Source organism: Rhinolophus sinicus, chromosome 16, assembly GCF_057876585.1.
Source record: "Rhinolophus sinicus isolate RSI-liver-muscle chromosome 16, RSI-T2T, whole genome shotgun sequence".
Classification (NCBI taxonomy): domain Eukaryota; kingdom Metazoa; phylum Chordata; class Mammalia; order Chiroptera; family Rhinolophidae; genus Rhinolophus; species Rhinolophus sinicus.
This window is the reverse complement of record NC_142516.1, coordinates 58,844,572-58,862,419: the sequence shown is the minus strand read 5'-3', so window position 1 is coordinate 58,862,419 and position 17,848 is coordinate 58,844,572. Positions and strand designations below refer to the sequence as shown.

Here is a 17,848-nt window from a genome sequence, read left to right as displayed (position 1 = left end):
AGGGAGAAAGGAAGCTGGTCCTGAAAATATTATTTCCATCTGCCTTTTTGGTCTTTGAGGTTTGTAAATTTGATCATGTTTTTCCCCATCTTAACATTCTTCAGTCGGTCCCTAATGCCCTTAGAAAAAATGTTAACAAGTGTCTTGTATTTATGGATATTACAGTAGCAAATCTACATTGCTGTCATCCATTCACATCTTCCTCTGTCTTTGGAATGTGTGTGCCTTGGGTGCAGGAGCAGTGTAGTTTTGTTTATTTGTGAAGATCTCAGTGCCTGGTTCATACCAGGTATCAGTTATCATTTATTAAAGAACGAGTGGGGGTCATTCCCTTATCACCCATCCCTGCTATGTTCAAGGTTATTAATTACTTAATAAAAGTGAAACAACAGAGTAGAGGATGCAGATGTGCTTTAAATCAAATAAGGCACAGGACCCTCCTTTCTGGCTTCAGTTACCCAATACCAGGTTTTTCTAGGCTCTAAATTCCATTCATCTTTTGAGTGAATGCAGAAAAGTTCTTACTCAGTCTAGCCTCTTCCTCCCCTCCCAAGGTTACCTGATGTATCTATGTAAAAAATCTTTAACAATAATTCAGTGACTCTGCACGCTATATATACCTAATTATTGTATTGTATAATAATACATACATTATTACATATGTGCCAAATTAATCGCTTTTAAAATTTTATCTTATACTAAATATTATAGTAAGCATTATTCATGTCAGCTCAGTCTTCACATGTTGTCATTCATGTTATATGTAATCTAATGACAACATAAAATAAAAAAGCCTCAAAATGTAATTGATAGACAGTATAAACAAGCCCGTATTTGTTGAGTAAACTATAGCAAGTTTTTTCAATAATTGAACTATTTTATAAAGACCATGGCATGTATCACAGAGATAAAGAGCCAAAATTCAGGAAATATTATTAAGAGGTAAAGCCCTTTAAAGCACAAACTCAAATATTCTCTTGAAATAATGTTACTGACATGTTAGTTTCTCTTGTCAAATATTTCACCCTGCCCTTTTCAATTTTGTAATCTCATTACTGAACTAAGATTACTAATAATGCACCATGTTCATTCATTTTATATACTTTTTAATAAATCATAATCTCTGTTCATGAAATATGTCATTCTCTTACAGCAGAGATAAGACCCTGCAGTGGGTAATTATTCAGTCTATGGATAATTTGCATCTTTCACTTTTGTGAATATGAATATATATAATATATATATCTTATATATATTATATTATTATATATTATACATATTTGTGTGTGTATGTGTGTTTCAATTTCAGTAATCATTACAGCAATGGGAAGATTAGTAACTAACAGTAGGAAGGCAAAGACTTTAAAAGGTATAGGTAATAATATAATGCAGCATATAGTTTTGAGGTGTTTCACTTCTCTATTCTCCTCTTCTCTACTTCAACCAATTTCCAACTTCTTCTAAGTAACCAAGATTTTAAAGCTATAAATAATAAAGCAGATCTAATAACTCATTTAACACCTTATCATGAATTAACTTGATAGGTGGCCTCTGGCTGAGTGATTGCATTTTTAAAGGGAACTTTGGGAAAGAAACACATCTCAAAACCACTACTTTTATTGCTCTTATGTATTCACTTTGAAAAGACTGACCCCATAAAATCTGCAATTGTTGCTACACGTAAAACAAGATGCAAATAACTTCATATTTAATAAAAAGAAAAAAAACTACAGATTTCATTTGGATTATGTTTGGGATTATCTAATATTCTTGATTTCTGTAAGTTAAAGTATATAATTAAAGAATTCTATTAGATGAGAAAAGCTATGTGAATTTTGAGAAAAAATAGTAGTGAGAGGGCACCAGTTATTAAAACATATTTATAAAGCCATAATAATTTAAAAAAGAAAAAGAAAAAAATAATTAAAACAACGTGATATGAATGTAAGAAATGAGACAGATGGGACACGATCGAGCAACAGGCATTATAATAAGTGACTCTAATATAGGATAACCAAAGCATTATCAGTGTCAACTGGGATATTTTTTGTTGTGTTAAAGCTTTGATGAAGTCCCAGGAATACTTGATTCACATATTCTAAACAGCAGAATCAGACATATCCTCACAGCACTTATTAAGAAAGTGCAACATGGATCCTGACACCTTTTACTTATAATCCACTTCCAGTACCATAAAAAAAGGAGAAAAAAAAAGAGTAGAAATTAAAGAAGGTTTTTCCAGAGTGAGGCTTCCTTTAAAGAACACTGCACATTGGGTAGAGAGTACTATATGTTTCTCCTTCTCTCTTCAGAGTAGGCAGAGTCTTGCTTCTTTGCCATCTCCCCAGACACGTGAGAGGAGCTTCAAGAGAATCCCTCACCAAGTCTGATTGGTCTGATAGAGGAGTGGCACTTCATTACCCAGGCTGTGTGCTTGATGAGCTGTATGTAAAACTTGGCTCTTGCCTGGTGCAGCTCTTGAAACAAAGGATGGTGAAAAAACCTTTAGTGAAACTTGATCTGGGTCTTCTGGAGTTTAGGGCGCATAGAGATTACTACTGTCTGACTCTCCCTTAGAGATGTTTGAATGTGAGAAGCTGTTAGAATTGCCTGTGACCAACGACAGGCCCAAGGCCGACCTGTAGATTTGGGTGGAGCTGAGCTGCTGAGTTTCTCTGTGGTGCCATATAGGCAACTTGGAGGTGATGAGTCTAGACTAGGGGCATATTGAACGGACTTCCCAAAAGAACTGCCTGCCTGGATGAGTGGACCCCAGCAGGAAGAGGCCGTGTGGGGTGCACTAGGAAAGTACGATTTGAAAAGGAATCTTATGAGGTCAGAAGGAATATATATCATCCCATAATGGGCAGATGTCCAAGGAGTCAAAGTGGAGGAGGTCTCCAAATAACTTGCTAAATCACTGCTTAAGAGAAGGAGTTAGCCTTTGGATATCTGCCATTGAAGACAGTTTTCAACATCCAGCCAACTAAACAGATAATCTTGCTCCTTTTCATCTCATTCCCAACTTTTAACCCTTAATATGGATGAGCCAGAGAGAGCAGTGAGTTAATGAAGAGAAGTTAGTGAATAAAACCAACAGTATCCAACTAAACCTGGGAACAAAGAGGAGATACTTTAAATTGAATGTAAGATGAAATTTTTAAACATTTGTTTGAATAGGAATTGTTCATATTCAAAAATAAGGGCTATTCGTACCCCATATTGGCTGTAAAAGCAATGGGATCCGTGGTGGTTTTAAAATACATCTGCAAATTATTTGATACTCTTTCAATCAAGCGATAGAGTCTATGCCCCCTCTCCTTGTACCTGGTGAGACCTTGCGACTGCCATGATAAATGAAGTAAGGCATAAGGCTAAATCCAAGGCTAAATCAGATGATGAATGCAGCTGGCCTGCTGGTTTCCCTTGGGCACTTGCTCTGGGAGCCTTTAGCTACCAGGTCAGAAGTTCAGCTATTCTGAGGTCATCATATGCAGAGACCACAGGCAGAAATCATACCGACAAAGACAGACAGACAGAGAGAGGTCCTCATTGACTGCAGTCGAGGGAGTGATGAGAGAGGTGAATGTGGCATTCCCTTCAGGTACAAACTTTAAGGCTGGGGGGGGGTCCCATAATCAAGATAAATCATATTTTAGTGCAATATTAAAAAAATATAAAAAAAATTGTACATGATGAACAAAGCATCAACATGTTAAATAAAGACAGGATCAGTATTCCTGATTGTTCCTTTTTTTTAAATTAGTTTCAGGTATACAAAACATTGTCATAGTTAGACATTTACACCCCTCACAAAGTGATAACCCCCTTTCCCAATCTGCTGTCCCTCTGACATCGTATATCGCTGTTATAATTCCATTGACTCTATTCGTTATGCTGTACTCCATATCCTGTGAAGATATGTGTGTATATATATAATATCATAGTTGACATTCATTATTATTCAGCTTCAGGTGTGCACTGCGGTGGTCAGGCATCTACACCGTCCATGAAGTGGTCTCCTGAATAAGACGTGGCAATCGGATACCCCACAAAGTCTTTACAACATTATTGATTACATTCCCCAAACTGTCTTTGATGTCCTCGTGGCAATCTTGTGGCTACCAATTTGTGCTTTCTAATCCCCTCACCTTCTCCCTCATCCCTCCCCTGCCTCCCATGTAGCAACCCGCAGTTTTTTTCTCTACGTCTCTGAGACTATTTCTGTTTAGTTGGCTCATTTATTCTGTTCTTTAGATTCTACATATAAATTAGATCATATGGTATTTGTCTTTCTCATCGGACTTATTTCACTTAACATAATGTTCTCTAGGTCCATCCATATCATTGCAAATGGCAAGATTTCATTCTTCCTCATTGTTCCTTTTGCTTCTATCTCCAATATGGCTCAGCAAGGTACTGTTACTCACCCGACTGACTGGAAATGACACAAGGAAACTTTCTGGGGTGATGGAAATATTCTACTGTGTTTCCCCGAAAATAAGACCTAGCTGAACCATCAGCTCTAATGCGTCTTTTGGAGCAAAAATTAATATAAGACCCGATCTTAGTTTAATATAATATAAGACCAGGTATAATATAATATAATATAATATAACATAATATAATATTATACCGGGTCTAATATAATATAATACCGGCTCTTAATTTTTGCTCCAAAAGATGCATTAGAGCTAATGGTCCGGCTAGATCTTATTTTCAGGGAAATGTGATACATCTTGGATTGGTTGGTGTCTACCTGGACGTATATAATTGTCAAAAGTTATTGAAATGTATACTGAAGATGTATACATTGTATTGTTTGTAATTATACCGCTCTCTCTATGTGTATATGTCTTTTGGAGAAGGCATGTGATCCAAGTCAGTCTAAGGAGTGTTGGAGGAATGTTGCAGAAGGTTTTGGGGAGAGAAATTTACTTACTCTTTAAAAGACAGTAGCTGCAATGGATAGTCTCTGGGCAGCATTCTGTGTGAATGTGCGAGCGGGAACTTCTGTGGTTATCTGTTCGCTGGCCTGAACAGCAAGTGGACACACAGAGATGGACAGAGCTGAAAGAAATCAGAGAAATGGAGCCAGAGCCCTCGGTGAACTATGCCTGATCACTGAGTGTACTCTGGACCTTTCTAGCTACACAAGCCATCATCCTTTTTATGGTATAAGTCAATTTGGGTTGGGCTCCCTATTACAAGTTCCGAGAGACACACAGATAAAGCAATTAACAGAAGCGGTGAGGCAGTAGGGGCTCGGAGTGAGCAGAGGTCCTGAGATAAACACAAGTGGAGTGTAGACAAACTTGTAGGCAGTGCCTCCCACCTCGCAGGCGCTGTGCTCTTACAACGTGAAGGACAGGGTGTGCACAAAACAAGATTTCTGCTCTCACTTTACATTCTAGCTGGGTGTAGGGGACAGGAAGAAGGACAGCAATAATTGCAGAAAGGGATTAATACAATAAAGCAAATCATACAGGGTAATGTGGAAGGGGCTACTACTTATGTTGGAGAGCCAGAAAAGCCTTCTCTACAGAGGTGATATTTGATCCGTGCGCAAAAAGGAGCTGCCAGCTGTCTGAAGCGCTAAAGAAAAAGCTTTCTAGGCAGAGATATAACAGCACATTCCTGGAAGACAAAAAAAGAAACAAAAACAAAACAGAACAAAACAGAACAACAGAGGAAAGAGTAGAAATAATCTAAGAAATTTAAGGTACATATAAGTCACCTGGAGATGGGGTTAAAAATGAAGATTCTGATTCAGTAGTTTGGAGAGAAACCTAGGATTCTGCATTTCTAATAAGCTCCCACGTAATGCACGTGTTCCTGGTTTACGGACCCTACTTGGGGTAATAAGGCCCCTGGAGAATAGCTCCCCAAACTGTGGTCTACAACCTGGTCCACAAAGAAATTAAAAGTTTCCTTTAAAATCATCATAGAAATTTAACAATAATACAACATCCAAACATGTAATCATCTTGCTAGGAAGTCATTTTAAATGCACTGGTCAGTGATACATTGGAAATTAAAAACAAAAAACACCTGACTCTTCACAGTTTGAGAAACACTGCTCTAGAGCCTAGAGTACTGCAGCTGGAGGGACCTAATCTATCTACTAAAACTGCGAAGAGGCTGCAAATGTTGAAATACCAGGTAAGATGGAGAGTGAAGAAAAATGTCCGGCACAAAACATGGGGATTAAAATAATCAACATACCCACCGTGACCACTATCACACACACATGAATACATACACACACAGAGATTTACAGAACCCCTGCAAGCCAGCCATCTATTTCTCAAACACCCAGACATGTCCTCTCTAAACAGATCAAACAGCACTGAGAAAAAACTTCCTCATTCTGGAATTTAGGGGCTCTTGTGTGCAATGCTGCTCCCTCAAAAGTAAAGCACTAGTCGACAAGCCTTCCTTTGTGAACAGACCCTAAAGCTGTTCATTGCCTCATTATTAAGTAGAACAAAACATTACAGATCACAGACTTGCAAGGAACCAATTTAAACAAACATTGTTAAAGGCAGGAGGAAAGCAAGATAAATAGAGGCAAGGCTATACTGAGTCCTAATAATGGTCGAAGTACAATGACCGTAAGAAAACCTGGTCTCTAGGCTGCAACTGCTGAAATGACGTTCCATTTCTCTCTGCATGCTGTGGTATAACCAGAAACATGTCAAATTTCTCAGTGAGATTCACGTATGGAAATGCTTGTCTTCTTTATATTCCCAACGATTCTTTAACAAACTCCCACTAACTGAGATAATCTCAGTGTGTTCCTTGAAACTTGAAAGTACCTGTCGAGTTCATTGTGATGGCTTATTAATATGTCTATTTAATGAGTTTGTATTGTTTTAGTTGCAAGAAAACCCAATTCAAACTAGTTGAAGAACGAAAGGAAATTTATTGGCTCATATAAATGGAAATACATGGGATGGGGGGGCTTCAGGTAATGTGTGATCCACTGACATAGTGGTAGTCTCAAAAACTCACTTTCTTTTCTCTATTCCTTTTGCCATCACAAAGTAGGAGCATTAGCAAAAAGATACTGTGCAACTTAGAGTTCTTTTCATTATTATTGCTGTTTTTCTCTTGGTTTTTGCTTGGATAACTGACTTGTACCCTCATAGTATGCATAACCCAGAAGAAAAATTTTGTAGGAGAAAGATTCCAAAATGTCATTCTAGCTTGCCTTAACTTGAGTAGAGATTCCAAAAGTGTTTGGATGTGTTCCACCCAAAAAATAACCTGGTCACAATGCTTTCTCCCAGGATTTCCTCACTGCACCAGAATGCTGTGTATACAAAAGCAAATGAATTCAAGGTCAGATGGTCATGACCTCCCAGTGACTTTTCTTTCTCCCTTAGAGAGATGAGATCCAATTAGATACATTGTAGCTTTCAGTGCCTCTATTCTTCTATAAACAGTTTTTTATATGAATAGACAGATAACCCTACATATTTTCAAAAGATATATAATTTTTACATTTTCCTCATGCCTGAGATTCTTTCTTAGCCATTCCCTCCTACTACTAGTTTTCTCCTACGTGTAGACACACTAGTATATATGTTCATTATCCTAACATTCTCCTTTCTTCTTCTTTCTTTTAAATCTTGTTTTCAATGGAGAAAAAAAGTTAAAGATTGTTTAAAATGGTCCATTTTTGTCTAACATTGAAAAAAATGAAAATCTGAAAAAAAGTACCTAAACTCTTTTATTTGAGAAACTAGAGGCCAATTGAAGCCTTTATTTCAGTCAGCCGGTAGACAAAACATAAACATCTCTCTGCAAACTATAATAATCAGAACTGCATATTTGCTATATATTAGATAATTTGTAGGCAGAGGGAGATCTAAACATGCCATCTAGTTTGCCCTTACATGAAGCATTAGGCACAGCTGATTAAAGGTATAGAAATAGTCTACCGTCTCACAATTAGAATTCCCCCAAAGTCAGTCTTTGGGAAAGGATTTGGTTCACACAAAATGCTGATCCTGGGGCTCTGGTAAAACCAGTGAGGGACGGCCTGTCACCCACATCTAAGTGAACTGTTGTTAGGAGAGCAGAACAAAGACTGTGTGCTTGGGAGGCAGCTAAAATGGATCAAAATGGAATTTCCTGCATCCATCTTTCAAGCAAACATTAAAGGTTTTGAGTAGACAACTTGGGCCTTCCACCAGTTTCAGAGTTGTAGAGGAGCGACACACGTAAACCAATGTTACGTATTTAATTTGTTTATACTTGTTAAGTTATAGTAAAAATAATTTAAATCAATTTTGGTAGTCCCCATTTATCCTTACAAAAATGGTCTGAACATTACTCAACTTTGAGAAAAACAAGTTGCTGTGGAGAATGTCTCACTGAGGATAGAGCTGGAATGCAGACAACATTCCTAATTCCTTCATCTTCAGATTCCGGAGGCTGTGATTGACACGAAATAGAAAGAACTATTAATTGATATTAAATGAAGTAACTTTCAACAGAGAATGATAGTTCTATTTTATCTGCTTTAGATTTTGGCTTTCTCAGTAAGATTTTACTTCAAATTTTAAAAATGTTTTTCAATAGTGCTGTGCATCACACTGCCTTCTTCCTTCTCGAAAATCTCGGGCCTTCTGGGTTAGAACAAGTAGAAGTGGATAGCTAGAGCACTAACTATGTGGGTTAACTTCAACGGGGAAGCTCTTGGGTAGAATTATCCTCAAGCGCTGGATAATTTTATGGAAGAACTACTGTAAACTAATGTCCTATGATATACCACTGCTTACAGTGGACATGTAGGATTCCCTATGCTAAATGAGATCCGAACAATATTCTCATTTATATACTTGCAATAAACCAAGGAGTTCAATTCCTTAAACTTGCCTCTAATTCAGTATTATGAACTATTTCCCTATGCTTCAATAGAAAAAAATGTCATTTTACCTTTAAGACCCTGATAACATCTTCAGTAGCTAGTTATGGAATTGTTCTCCGCCTGTACTTTTCTTAGCAGCTAGCATTCCATGCCCTTATTTCCTTTGCATTTGAGAATGACCAGATTGGAAAATGACAAATGGAAGTGCTTTGCTATTCAAGGAAGTAGGAATGCTTTGGAATTTCTAAGCAGTAAGATAATGCTCTCCAAATGAGATGACTTGAGATGACTCTATGGCAAGAACACAAGGTCATGTGGAAAAATCGTTCACTCTTGCGCACATATATATATCTGATGTCCTTTAAATACTAATTGGGTGTGAAAGTTTTTCTAGGCTCTGAGGATGAAATGGTGACTTGCTCCTTGCTTTTGTGGACTTTATGATCTAAAGGGGAAGAGAAACATTGCATAAGTAATTACAAAACCAAATATACAATTAGAAAGTAGGATGAATGCTACGAAGCATAAGTATAGGGCACAATGAGAATGGATCACAATGGGTCTATCCTAACTTGTGAGAATCATGGAGTAATGTCCATTCACTGGTAGTGCCATTCACTGAGACACTGTACAATGAAAGATGACCAGACCTGAGCAGAAATAGCATGGTTCCGTTTTGGATAATCTAGGTTTGAGACAGGCAAACAGGGAAGTCAAATAAATACTCAGATGTATGGAGGAGTGTGGATCGAAGATAAACATTTGGAAATCCTTGACCAATAGATGATAAGCTAGATGTGAAGATGAACTTAGTGATGAAGTTAAAAAGAAAAGAGCACCTGTTACTGGGTCTTTCACAGCCTTTAAAGATTTGGGAGAGGAGGCTAGTTGGGAGATTGAAGAGTGTGTGGCCTGATGACAGGCAGATCTACTTCGAAGCTAAAGAAGCTTAAGATTCTGGGTCCTTCTCTTGCCTGGGAGAAGCCCTAGCAACATGTTTGCTATATATATAATTTTTATAGCATATATATAAAACAATATATATATTTTTTTTCTTAAAGCAGAGCCCCACACTGTATAAGCTTCAGGTCCCACACATCTTCCCCTAGCTAACAAACAGGAGCAAAAGTAAAAGAGTGTGATTGCATGGGGGGCAGGTTGAGGGGGGTGGACTTCAGAAGAAAATGTTCAGCTAACCATTATGAATGCATCTGAGAGTACAAGAAATATGTGAGGAACATTTCCATTGGATTTGGGTAGTGGGAGTTCATAGGTGTCCCCAGGAAGTTATCGTTTCAGTGTGGTGATAGAGGTAGGAAGTCAGATGCAGTTGGTTGACTTTAAGAACTTGACCTGTGAAGGAGAGGGGAGAAAGGGTGGTAGCAGAAAAGAGCTGGACTCTGGAGGAAGGTCTCTCTCTCTCTCTCTCTCTCTCTCTCTCTCTCTCTCTCTCTCTCTCTCTCTCTCCCAAAACTTGATTTTAAGTGCTTTGCTATTCAGAGGAGGAATCCTTTGGAATTTCTAAGCAATAACAGAATCCTCTCCAAATGGCCTCGAGATAACGCTATGGCAAGAACACAGAAGTTATGTAGACAAAATGTCCTTCAGATGAGGAGACTTGAGAATGATTGATAGAAATGTGTTAAAGACACAAGGGAACAGATCAGGTGGGATGAGTTTTACCTTCATCCTAACTGCACTTTCATTTTCAAAGCACCCAGAGGAGATGGATATCCATAGACTCTAAGGAAATCTAGGTGTTCTTATTTTCCCAGTGGGCAAATCTACACTGATCATATGTTTGTGAAAGCAAGAGGGGCCTTGGGTTGATGGCACTCTCCACCCAGGGCACTGAGTTCATTTTACTCAACTCCCAATCATTTGCAGGAAATGATCTATTTTTCAGCTTTCTGAAAACAACCTCTTTTATTTGACACTCCCATTTCACCGGGCGCCCTGCATTATTTCTGGCAACCTCACCGAGCTCGTTCCCTACATCCCAGGCCTAGCGCCCGAGGAGTTAGTTTAAAACCCAGGACCGCTGGTCAGGCGGCGCCCCTGATTGGCCGAGGCGCGCCCGCCCCGCCGGCCGCAGGCGTCACGCAGCCCGGGCCGCCGCGGCCCACCGCCTCCTCGGTCGCCGCTTCCTCCGCAGCCCGGGTCGGCGCAAGTGCGGCGCGCGCTGGGGGAGGGGGCGCGGCGGAGCGCGAGGCTGGCGTCGGGCCGCCGGCGGCCGTGCGGGATTAAGTTTCGCGGTCCCGCGTGAGTGTCTGTGCGCGTTTGTCCCGAAGCTCCTCGCCGGGCCGTTACTTCAGAAGAGAAGAGAGAGAGCGTGGGCGAGGACAGGCACCCCGAGTCCCCGGAGACCCCAGCTCCCCAGCCCTCCGCCCCTTTTCCGTCTCTGCCCGGGGCGGCCGCCGCGAGCCGGGTAAGCGGCGCCGGGAGGCCGGAGCGCGTCCCCGCGCCTGTGCGCGCGCCGGCCGGGGGTGCGCGGGTGCCCGGGGTTTGGCGGGCGGGGTGCGCTCGCCCCACCCCGCGAGGCCCGGGAAGCCGCTGCTTCTCTGGCTCTTTAAAAGGATGGGGTCTGGAAGTTTCTTTCCTATGCTACTCGCATCGCCCCTGAGCGAAAATCCCAGATCTTTCGGCCTCCTTCCCCCCAAATCCTCGCACTTGCCTACTTTAAATGGTTTAAAAGTTTTTTCCTTCTTCTTTTGCTTCGTTTGGAGGGGCACAATGCCAAGAAGGGGGACCCCGGGCCTGGTTCGCGGGCCGGTTGCTCTCCACCGCTGTGGCCGCCCGCAGGCGGGACACCCGGTCCACCGTTACGCGGTGCGGGGCTGTGCGGGGTGGGTAAGGGGTGGAGAGAAATGCCCCCCACACGGGCGTCTGTCGCCTCGGCGGCGGGGAACCCAGAGCGCGCCGCCAATTGGTACGCCATCCCGCCACCCCCTCCGTGGCGCCCGTACCTTTTTATCTGCTGCCGGGCTTGGTACGAGCATTTTGCTCTCGCCTCCCCCCCTTCACCTCTACTGTCCCCCTGCCCCCGCCCCGCGACGTTGGGGCGCTTTTGTCTGAGATTTCGCAGCCCGGGGATGCCGGATGTTCCTGGGGAAGCACTGTTCGGGAGACGCTTTGTGTGTTGGGGAGTTTGTGTGTCAGTGATGGTGATGGTGTACATTTTTGCCTGCGTTCTTTGCAGAGGCACAAAGGCCGGCTATTCTTTCAGGCAGATCACTTGGAAATTGAAGCTGGGACTGCGAAGTGGAGGAGGGGCCAGGCCCGGGCAGGAGGTGGCCGCCGCCGGGGGGCCGAGTTGGGGTTGGCGGGTTGTCTCCATCCATCTCCCAGGGTGGGGCTGCTGAGGCTACTCGGCTTGAGAAGAACCTGGGCACGAGCGCCGTGTGCCTTGAGTGGGGAGGTGCGGGTGGCGACTAGGGTTTCATCGGTATCATCAGATAAGAGGACCGTGACTTCACCAAGCTAGGAGGAAACCGTTCCATGTTCTTTGGATGTCGAGAGGAAAGAATCTGAAAAGTGGTCTATCATCCAGCTTTGGTGGACAGCTGTGGTGTAACCATCCCCTTTGTGTTTCCGCAGGCATTCCTCGTTTAGGCTATAATTCACAGAATAAATAACACCTGATATCAAAAACTAAGGTGGTGATGGTTTGGGAATTTTTACGTGTTGAATTGGGATGTGGGTGACTGCATTGAACTTTTGGTAAGGGTCAAAACATCTAAATTTGTGTACGTGCTTTTAGCGCCTGGTGGAATTTAGGTTAACGATTGTATTTTAAAAACAACAAAACTTGAAGATCCTTGGCTTGAATTTCGAATGCAAAGCAACGCTCTAGATGCCTACGCCTGTGCTCATGCCTGAGTGGGGATAACCTTGTGTGGGATGCCCAGATACGCTGCTTGCTAATGTGCTGGTTAACAAATGGGCGTGTCTGGACTTGGCGCTTTCCGGGTTCAGAGTTATCCCTGTTCACATTAGGGTCCTTTAAAGCGGAGGTCGGTAAATTTAAGGACTATGGATCAAATCTGCCTACTGCAGTCAGTTGGCTGTCTCCCTCAAGGTTTAGGAGCTAGGAATGGTTTGTACGTTTTTAAATGGTTGAAAAAAAATCAACAGAATATTTCGTATAATATTTCAAAATTACACGAAAATCAAATCTCAGTGTCCGTAGTAAAGTTTTACAGCCACATGGATTCCGGTTGTTTGTGTCTCATTCTTAGCCTGTATGGCTTTCACAGCTACAGTGGCAGAGTTGAATAATTGCATAGTTTAGAGAGATGTAGAGCCTTCAAAGTATGAAATATTTACTATGTTACCCTGTATAGAAAAAGTTGCCAACCACGGCCAGGCTTTTAAAGTACTGCTTAAATATTCCCTTTGGTCATGGGGCATTCTTAACTATTTCATTGCCCTTCAAGTCCTGTTTCAGTGCCCCCTGAAGTGGCAGACTTTTCCCCAATAAGCAGAGTAAATGTGTCAGATTTTCTTATTTTCAAGTTTCACTCTCAACAATTTTTCTTAACTGTTTGGTATCTTTTTCTGTTAGACTCTAGGGTGAAGTAGGGTTTCTTATTAGCAGAAATTACGCAGTTAGTTATTTTAAGTTTAGTATAGTCATATTTCTAGGTATTCTGCAGTGAATTCTAATAACTTCTAGCTGTTCTGTTACCTGACCAGATTCGAAAATTACAGTTTTGTTTATTTAGGTAGAGAGAGGCGGGGGTTAGGACGCGTTATAGGTTCCTTTGCACAGGCAAGTTATTATTTAGACAAAGGTAATTTTGCGGGGGATCCTCTGGACTCTTCCCCACTCTTCTTTCCTACCTCATTTGCTGAAATAAATAAAAAACTGATGAAGTTTATCTCAATCTATTACTAATAGAGCTATCATATTTGTACCGCACCTCTTAAACGTGTTCCTTTTCTTTCCTTGGTTGGCTCCTTTCAGTATTTCTTATCCCCTCTGGTGTCTGTTTGGTTTTTTGTTTTGTTTTGTTTTGTTTTCCCTCCCTTTATCTCCTATACCTGACTGTTCTGGCCTGGGAAGAGAGAGGTGTCAGTCACAATTTTTAGTGTGCTCCAAATTCCTATCATGCAGACATTGCCCTGTTGGGCTCTTAAAGATCTCTTTGCATTTCAGATACTTTTAAATGTACATATACTGTGAAGGAGTAGAGGCTGTCTGCAGAGATTATTATATATCTCTGCAAGGTGGGGGTGCTAAGGAGAAGTTCATGGAAATCCTTGAAATTTAATTTTGCATTGATGCAGGCCTTAGGTGCTGGGGTGAGGAGGCTGTGCTTTACAAATGAAGAAGTGGACCCATTGTTTAGAGTTAAGAAGAAAGGATTTAGAAGCTAGCATGTAGCAATGAATTGCCTGGAAAATAATGATTCTGAGTTAAAGGCAGATTATTTTCTCCTGAGTACACCCAAGTCTGACATCATAGACTTGACTATCTTAGCTTGATTTGCAGGTTGGCTCCCTTTTGTATATTTATAATATGTACAAAGTGAATATTATAAAGTATGTTGAGGCAAAGTTGATGTATTGGACTGGAAATGTCCCAATATGTGCTAGAGCAAACAACACATCTGCCAGTGAAAGATTCTGTACTTCAAAGTAAAGAAAGTAGACAACTTCCCAGAATCCAAGACTGCTTAATAGTGCATCTGAATGATATATGAGATTATATGAGATTTTATATATATATGTGTATATATATGATGAGATTATATATATATGATATGAGATTATACATACATATATATAGTCATGTATTATCATTATGTTTCCCAATCATACTTTCTTTTAAACACACATTTGCCTAAAGTAGGAATTCATTTGATATAGTTACATTGTTACATACATTATTAACCCCGTACTTATAGCAAGAAAAGTATTATTTTTCTCATCAATTAATGTCATGCATAGGACAACATCAATATAAATACAGTTGGGAAATGATGTTTAGTGTGGTAAAGTTGATCTACTACGTTTAAATAATAGTAGTGGGGATCCATGTAGGCAAATAATGAGATGGAGAACTTCTAGATAAAGGAAACTGATTTGAAGTAATTCATTGCCTTCCTATGAGATATTTCCTGACAAGATCTGACATAGTTATTCATTTAGTAGATAGTAATAGGTGGACTAGGAGGTATGTTGTATTATGTTAGGAACTAGGGAAAACTCAAAAGTATACTGTTCCAGGAGCTTACTGTCTTAGCTGGAAAAATAGACACACAGAGAAAAATATAAAAAGGTTTTACTTGTAGTAAAAATTACAGAATTCCAAGAAATTGGATATCAGAAGGGTACTTGCTGACAACTTGTAGATGGCCATCTTCTACTGGTGTCTTCACAGGGCCTTCCCTTCGTGTATGTCTGTGTCCTGGCCTCCTTTTATGAGCACACCAGTCATGCTGGGTTTAGGATAACCCCAATGACCTCATTTGACCTTGACTACCTCTTTAAAGACCCTATCTCCAATATGGTCATATTCTGAGGAACTGGGGGTTAGGACATCAACGTATGAATTTTGGGGGACGGGAGGGAGTGGCATGAGTCAGCCCATAACAAGGTTGTTACACAGGTTGTACAGACTGTAGGCTATAAACTGGTGAGACCTTGAAGAATGAAACAGCTCAGGGTATGGGAGGGCGGTCCTGTAGGAGGCTGTAGTGGTGGTTTAACTGAGCATTCTTATGGTAATTTGATGTTTGTGAATAAAGGGAAACTGCTATTTGAGGAAAAGTTTTTTTTATCTTTGGCCTGAGGCCACTTGTTTTCTTTCCCCTGGTATTCACTGGGAAATTGGCCTTTCCATTTTGTGGATGGAGCATTAGTTTTCTTTTGAAGGGTTTCATAAAAGCATTAATTTTCTCAAAATATTTCTTCTACCTCTTAAAAATGAGCAAAATGTTAAATTCAGCAGTGATGAAATGTTAGTGTTATAAACATCTCATGATGGTTTTGGAGTCTGATTAAAACAGCATTTTTTATTCTTTACATTTATCTAAAAACTGTATGCATACATATCCTATGCAGATTTTGTGGGCAAGTATTTGGCATAATATTTCCCCCCCAGATATGTTCCCCTTTTTTTGAAAAATATAAGGTTAAAAACATATATCATAAAATAATGAAAACTTTTTTTGAAACTATATTTGTTTATAATGTTAAAGCAATAATTTAGACAATTTTTAAAGCAGTTCTTCCAAATTTGGCTAGCTGAGTTAAAAAGTAAAAAGAGACTTAAATTCTTGCTTTTTTTCTTATTGCTTGTGGCGGATAAATATGTGTGGTCTAAAGAATTCGCATCTTTGTCTTCCTTTTCTTTTTATTTATATCTACGAAAACAACATTCATTGTTACTGTCTTGTAAACTACTGTACCTCAGATCTAAGGTGCTATAAATAAATGCATGAGGGGAAAGTGAAAAAGGAAACTCTTGTAAGAAAGGAAAAAACAGAAACATCAGATACAAAAGAAAAAAAAAAGGAAAAATTTCTTAGTGAAAAGCCTATTTAGGCTGTGCTGATAGGTTGAGTACGTTTTGAGATACTTTACCATTTACTTTATTGCTTGCATTTTAAAACTATAATTATAGTAAAATGTGTAAGGTAATATTTCTTTATGTAACTTTTTTTACTTATTATTATTACATTTATTGGGGTGACATTGGTTGGTAAAATTATGTAGGTTTCAAGTGTACATTTCTATAATACATCATTTCTATTGTATTGTGTGTTCTCCACACAGAGTCAGTTCTTCCATCAACATATATTGGACCCCCCTTTTTCCTGATCTACCACCCTCTTTCCCCTGTGACCTTCTGGTAACCACTAAACTGTTGTTTGTGTCTATAAGTTTTTTGTTTGTTTTTTCGTCTTGTTCCTTTGTTGCTTTCACGTCCCACATATGAGTGAAGTCATATGGTTCTTGCCTTTTCTGTCTGACTTATATTGCTTAGCATAATAATCTCAATATCCATCCATGTTGTTGCAAATGACACTATTTCATCTTTGCTTATGGCAGCGTAGTATTCCATTGTGTTTATATACCACAACTTCTTTCTCCAATCATCTACTGAAGGACATTGTTTGTTTCCATGTATTGGTCAGTGTAAATAATGGTGCAGTGAACATCGGGGTACGTATATCTTTACCAAGAATGTTTTCAGATTTTGTGGGTAGATATCCAGGAAAGGGATTGCTGGGTCATATGGTGATTCTGTTCATGATTTTTTGAGGAACCTCCATACTGTTTTCCATAGCAGTTTTACCAATTTACACCCCCACCAACAGTGTATAAGGGTTCCTTTTTTCCACAGCCTCTCCAACACTTGTAATTATTTGTCTCGATGATAGCCATTTTAACTGGTGTGAGGTGATATCTCATTTTGGTTTTGTTTTGCATTTCCCTAAAGCTAGTGAAGTTGAGCATTTTTTCATATATCTGTTGGTGGTTTGTATGTCTTCTTAGGAAAAGTATCTGTTCAGGTCCTCTGCCCATATTTTAATTGGATTGTTTTTTTTTGTGTGTGTGGTTGAGTTGTATGAGTTTTATATATTCTGTATATTAGCCCCTTATCGGAGCCGTTGTTTACGAACATCTTCTCCCATTCAGTTGGTTGCCTCTTTGTTTTCTTGGTGGTGTCTTTCACTGTACAGAAACTTTTTAGTTTGATATAGTCTCATTCATTTATTTTTACTTTTATTTCCCTTGCCTTTACGGTCAAATTCACAAAATCTTCTCTAAACCCAAGGTTCATAAGTTTAGTACCTGTGCTTTCTTATATGAAATTTATTGTTTCAGGTCTTATGTTTAAGTCTGTGATCCATTTTGAGTTAATTTTGGTACATGGTGACAGGTAACAGTCTAGTTTCATTCTTTTGCATGTGGGTCTCCAATTTCCCCAGCACCATTTATTGAAGAGGCTTTATTTTC

At 39.9% G+C, this 17,848-nt stretch overlaps 1 protein-coding gene and 1 long non-coding RNA gene across 17 annotated transcripts in view; one reads left to right on the top strand and one right to left on the bottom strand.

The window, feature by feature from the left end:
* Positions 1-10,819, bottom strand: part of LOC141571116 (uncharacterized) — an 80,310-nt gene extending 69,491 nt beyond the window's left edge. The window contains exons 1-2 of one of the 2 annotated variants that reach the window (XR_016019304.1): positions 8,947-10,819; positions 4,943-8,442 (exon numbers count right to left, since the gene is read on the bottom strand). This is a non-coding gene — a long non-coding RNA (uncharacterized LOC141571116). Of the gene's footprint in view, positions 1-4,942 lie in introns of both variants that reach the window. The other variant, XR_016019303.1, reaches the window with a different exon arrangement.
* A 151-nt stretch (positions 10,820-10,970) lies between these two features.
* MPDZ (multiple PDZ domain crumbs cell polarity complex component) overlaps positions 10,971-17,848 on the top strand; it is a 154,516-nt gene continuing 147,638 nt past the window's right edge. For 13 of the 15 annotated variants that reach the window (XM_074330401.2, XM_074330394.2, XM_088793113.1 and 10 more), the window contains exon 1: positions 10,977-11,306. The gene's annotated coding sequence lies outside the window, so the exon portion shown is untranslated. Of the gene's footprint in view, positions 11,307-17,848 lie in introns of all 15 variants that reach the window. The other 2 variants (XM_074330403.2, XM_074330398.2) reach the window with 2 other exon arrangements.